Below are 7,563 nucleotides of genomic sequence, written 5' to 3'. Positions count from 1 at the left end.
TTTATACACTAAACATGTATTTAATATTCATACACTAAACATGTAGTTATTATTTATACACTAAACATGTATTTAATATTCATAAACTAAACATGTATTTAATATTCATACACTAAACATGTAGTTATTATTTATACACTAAACATGTATTTAATATTAATACACTAAACATGTATTTAATATTTATACACTAAACATGTATTTAATATTAATACACTAAATATGTATTTATTATATATCCACTAAACATTTATTTAATATTCATAAACTAAACATGTATTTAATATTCATACACTAAACGTGTATTTAATATTCATACACTAAACATGTATGTAATATTAATACAAAACATGTATTTAAGTTAAATGAACTAAACATATATTTAATATTAATACACTAAACATGTCTTTAATATTCATACACTAAACATGCATTTAATATTCATACACTAAACATGTATTTAATATTATACACTAAACATGCATTTAATATTCATACACTAAACATGTATTTAATATTTATACACTAAACATGTATTTAATATTAATACAAAAACATGTATTTAATTTTAATAAACTAAACATATATTTAATATTAATACACTAAACATGTATTTAATAATTATACACTGAACATGTATTTAATAGTTATACACTAATCATGTATTTAATATTAATACACTAATCATGTATTTAATATTCATACACTAAATATGTATTTAATATTCATACACTTAACATGTATTTAATATTTATTCACGAAACATGTATTTAATATTTATACACTAAACATGTATTTAATATTCATACATTAAAAAGGTATTTAATATTCATACACTAAACATGTATTTACTATTCATACATTAAACATGTATTTAATATTTATACACTAAACATGTATTTAATATTCGTACACGAAACATGTATTTAATATTTATACACTAAACATGTATTTAATATTCATACATTAAACATGTATTCAATATTCATACACTAAACATGTATTTAATATTCCTACACTAAATATGTATTTAATATTCATACACTAAACATGTATTTAATATTTATACAAAAAACATGTATTTCATTTTAATAAATTAAACATATATTTAATATTAATACACTAAACGTGTATTTAATATTTATACACTAAACATGTGTTTAATATTCATACACTAAACATGTAGTTATTATTAATACACTAAACATGTATTTAATATTAATACAGTAAACATGTATTTAATATTAATACAGTAAACATGTATTTAATATTAATACAAAAACATGTATTCAATTTTAATAAACTAAATATATATTTAATATTAATACACTCAACATGTATTTAATATTAATACACTAAACATGTATTTAATATTAATACAAAAACATGTATTCAATTTTAATAAACTAAATATATATTTAATATTAATACACTCAACATGTATTTAATATTCATGAACTAAACATGTATTTAACATTTATACACTAAACATGTATTTAATATTCATACACTAAACATGTATTTAATTTTTAATAAACTAAACATATATTTAATATTAATACACTGAACATGTATTTAATAATCATATACTAAACGAATATGTAATCATATACTAATCATATATTTAATATTCATTTAGTAAACATGTATTTATTATCCTCTAAATAAGGCACACTTGGAAATAATGAATTTCTTTATGTGTGCAGTTGCGGCAGAAGTCCACAGGAGGGCGCACGTTCCCTCTTAATAAGTCCGGTCCTCTCCGTCTCTCTATCTCTCTTTTTCCTTTTTTTTTGTTTCTTTTATTTTTTTTTACATAAGTTTGGTTTCTCATACACTTATATTTATACACTAAACATGTATTTAATATTAATACACTAAACATGTATTTAATATTAGTACAACAACATGTATTTAATTTTAATAAACTAAACATGTATTTAATATTCATACACTAAACATTTAGTTATTATTTATACACTAAACATGTATTTAATATTAATACATTAAACATGTATTTAATATTAATACACTAAACATGTATTTAATATTAATACACTAAACATGTATTTAATATTTATACACTAATCATGTATTTAATATTAATACACTAATCATGTATTTAATATGTATACACTAAATATGTATTTAATATTTATACACTTAACATGTATTTAATATTTATACACTAAATATGTATTTAATATTCATACATTAAAAATGTATTTAATATTTATACACTAAACATGTATTTAATATTCGTACACGAAACATGTATTTAATATTTATACACTAAACATGTATTTAATATTCATACATTAAACATATATTTAATATTCATACACTAAACATGTATTTAATATTTATACACTAAACATGTATTTAATATTCATACACTAAACATGTATTTAATATTATACACTAAACATGTATTTAATATTCATACACTAAACATGTATTTAATATTCATACACTAAACATGTATTTAATATTAATACAAAAACATGTATTTAATTGTAATAAACTAAATATATATTTAATATTAATACACTAAACATGTATTTAATATTCATACACTAAACATGTATTTAATATTCATAAACTAAACATGTATTTAACATTTATACACTAAACATGTATTTAATATTCATACACTAAACATGTAGTTATTATTTATACACTAAACATGTATTTAATAATAATACACTAAACATGTATTTAATATTAATACACTAAACATGTATTTAATATTTATACAGTAAACATGTATTGAATATTCATACACTAAACATGTATTTAATATTCATACACTAAACATGTATTTAATATTCATACACTAAACATGTATTTAATATTAATACACTAAACATGTATTTAATATTTATACACTAAACATGTGTTTAATATTAATACAAAAACATGTATTTAATTTTAATAAACTAAACATATATTTAATATTATTAAACTAAACGTGTATTTAATATTTATACACTGAACATGTATTTAATATTCATACACTAAACATTTAGTTATTATTCATACACGAAACATGTATTTAATATTTATACACTAAACATGTATTTAATATTCATACACTAAAAGTGTATTTAATATTAATACACTAAACATGTATTTAATATTAATACACTAAACATGTATTTAATATTTATACACTAAACATGTATTTAATATTCATACACTAAACATGTATTTAATATTAATACACTAAACATGTATTTAATATTTATACACTAAACATGTATTTAATATTCATAAACTAAACATGTATTTAACATTTATACACTAAACATGTATTTAATATTCATACACTAAACATGTAGTTATTATTTATACACTAAACATGTAGTTAATATTCATAAACTAAACATGTATTTAACATTTATACACTAAACATGTATTTAATATTCATACACTAAACATGTAGTTATTATTTATACACTAAACATGTATTTAATATTAATACACTAAACATGTATTTAATATGTATACACTAAACATGTATTTAATATTAATACAAAAACATGTATTTAATTTTAATAAACTAAATATTTATTTAATATTAATACACTAAACATGTATTTAATATTTATACACTAAACATGTATTTAATATTAATACACTAAACATGTATTTAATATTAATACAAAAACATGTATTTAATTTTAATAAACTAAATATATATTTAATATTAATACACTAAACATGTATTTAATATTATTACACTAAACATGTATTTAATATTTATACACTCAACATGTATTTAATATTCATAAACTAAACATGTATTTAACATTCATACATTAAACATGTATTTAATATTTATACACTAAACATGTATTTAATATTCGTACACGAAACATGTATTTAATATTTATACACTAAACATGTATTTAATATTCATACATTAAACATGTATTTAATATTCATACACTAAACATGTATTTAATATTTATACACTAAAAGTGTATTTAATATTAATACAGTAAACATGTATTTAATATTAATACACTAAACATGTATTTAATATTCATACACTAAACATGTATTTAATATTAATACACTAAACATGTATTTAATATTTATACACTAAACATGTATTTAACATTCATAAACTAAACATGTATTTAACATTTATACACTAAACATGTATTTAATATTCATACACTAAACATGTAGTTATTATTTATACACTAAACATGTATTTAATATTCATAAACTAAACATGTATTTAATATTCATACACTAAACATGTAGTTATTATTTATACACTAAACATGTATTTAATATTAATACACTAAACATGTATTTAATATTTATACACTAAACATGTATTTAATATTAATACACTAAATATGTATTTATTATATATCCACTAAACATTTATTTAATATTCATAAACTAAACATGTATTTAATATTCATACACTAAACGTGTATTTAATATTCATACACTAAACATGTATGTAATATTAATACAAAACATGTATTTAAGTTAAATGAACTAAACATATATTTAATATTAATACACTAAACATGTCTTTAATATTCATACACTAAACATGCATTTAATATTCATACACTAAACATGTATTTAATATTATACACTAAACATGCATTTAATATTCATACACTAAACATGTATTTAATATTTATACACTAAACATGTATTTAATATTAATACAAAAACATGTATTTAATTTTAATAAACTAAACATATATTTAATATTAATACACTAAACATGTATTTAATAATTATACACTGAACATGTATTTAATAGTTATACACTAATCATGTATTTAATATTAATACACTAATCATGTATTTAATATTCATACACTAAATATGTATTTAATATTCATACACTTAACATGTATTTAATATTTATTCACGAAACATGTATTTAATATTTATACACTAAACATGTATTTAATATTCATACATTAAAAAGGTATTTAATATTCATACACTAAACATGTATTTACTATTCATACATTAAACATGTATTTAATATTTATACACTAAACATGTATTTAATATTCGTACACGAAACATGTATTTAATATTTATACACTAAACATGTATTTAATATTCATACATTAAACATGTATTCAATATTCATACACTAAACATGTATTTAATATTCCTACACTAAATATGTATTTAATATTCATACACTAAACATGTATTTAATATTTATACAAAAAACATGTATTTCATTTTAATAAATTAAACATATATTTAATATTAATACACTAAACGTGTATTTAATATTTATACACTAAACATGTGTTTAATATTCATACACTAAACATGTAGTTATTATTAATACACTAAACATGTATTTAATATTAATACAGTAAACATGTATTTAATATTAATACAGTAAACATGTATTTAATATTAATACAAAAACATGTATTCAATTTTAATAAACTAAATATATATTTAATATTAATACACTCAACATGTATTTAATATTAATACACTAAACATGTATTTAATATTAATACAAAAACATGTATTCAATTTTAATAAACTAAATATATATTTAATATTAATACACTCAACATGTATTTAATATTCATGAACTAAACATGTATTTAACATTTATACACTAAACATGTATTTAATATTCATACACTAAACATGTATTTAATTTTTAATAAACTAAACATATATTTAATATTAATACACTGAACATGTATTTAATAATCATATACTAAACGAATATGTAATCATATACTAATCATATATTTAATATTCATTTAGTAAACATGTATTTATTATCCTCTAAATAAGGCACACTTGGAAATAATGAATTTCTTTATGTGTGCAGTTGCGGCAGAAGTCCACAGGAGGGCGCACGTTCCCTCTTAATAAGTCCGGTCCTCTCCGTCTCTCTATCTCTCTTTTTCCTTTTTTTTTGTTTCTTTTATTTTTTTTTACATAAGTTTGGTTTCTCATACACTTATATTTATACACTAAACATGTATTTAATATTAATACACTAAACATGTATTTAATATTAGTACAACAACATGTATTTAATTTTAATAAACTAAACATGTATTTAATATTCATACACTAAACATTTAGTTATTATTTATACACTAAACATGTATTTAATATTAATACATTAAACATGTATTTAATATTAATACACTAAACATGTATTTAATATTAATACACTAAACATGTATTTAATATTTATACACTAATCATGTATTTAATATTAATACACTAATCATGTATTTAATATGTATACACTAAATATGTATTTAATATTTATACACTTAACATGTATTTAATATTTATACACTAAATATGTATTTAATATTCATACATTAAAAATGTATTTAATATTTATACACTAAACATGTATTTAATATTCGTACACGAAACATGTATTTAATATTTATACACTAAACATGTATTTAATATTCATACATTAAACATATATTTAATATTCATACACTAAACATGTATTTAATATTTATACACTAAACATGTATTTAATATTCATACACTAAACATGTATTTAATATTATACACTAAACATGTATTTAATATTCATACACTAAACATGTATTTAATATTCATACACTAAACATGTATTTAATATTAATACAAAAACATGTATTTAATTGTAATAAACTAAATATATATTTAATATTAATACACTAAACATGTATTTAATATTCATACACTAAACATGTATTTAATATTCATAAACTAAACATGTATTTAACATTTATACACTAAACATGTATTTAATATTCATACACTAAACATGTAGTTATTATTTATACACTAAACATGTATTTAATAATAATACACTAAACATGTATTTAATATTAATACACTAAACATGTATTTAATATTTATACAGTAAACATGTATTGAATATTCATACACTAAACATGTATTTAATATTCATACACTAAACATGTATTTAATATTCATACACTAAACATGTATTTAATATTAATACACTAAACATGTATTTAATATTTATACACTAAACATGTGTTTAATATTAATACAAAAACATGTATTTAATTTTAATAAACTAAACATATATTTAATATTATTAAACTAAACGTGTATTTAATATTTATACACTGAACATGTATTTAATATTCATACACTAAACATTTAGTTATTATTCATACACGAAACATGTATTTAATATTAATACACTAAACATGTATTTAATATTAATACACTAAACATGTATTTAATATTAATACACTAAACATGTATTTAATATTTATACACTAATCATGTATTTAATATTAATACACGAAACATGTATTTAATATTCATACACTAAACATGTATTTAATATTTATACAAAAACATGTATTTAATTTTAATAAACTAAACATATATTTAATATTAATACACTAAACATGTATTTTAATATTTATACACTAAACATGTATTTAATATTCGTACACGAAACATGTATTTAATATTTATACACTAAACATGTATTTAATATTCATACATTAACATATATTTAATATTCATACACTAAAC

The sequence above is a fragment of the Nerophis ophidion genome, unplaced genomic scaffold, assembly GCF_033978795.1.
Source record: "Nerophis ophidion isolate RoL-2023_Sa unplaced genomic scaffold, RoL_Noph_v1.0 HiC_scaffold_32, whole genome shotgun sequence".
Taxonomy (NCBI): domain Eukaryota; kingdom Metazoa; phylum Chordata; class Actinopteri; order Syngnathiformes; family Syngnathidae; genus Nerophis; species Nerophis ophidion.
Note: the sequence above shows the minus strand (reverse complement) of the source record.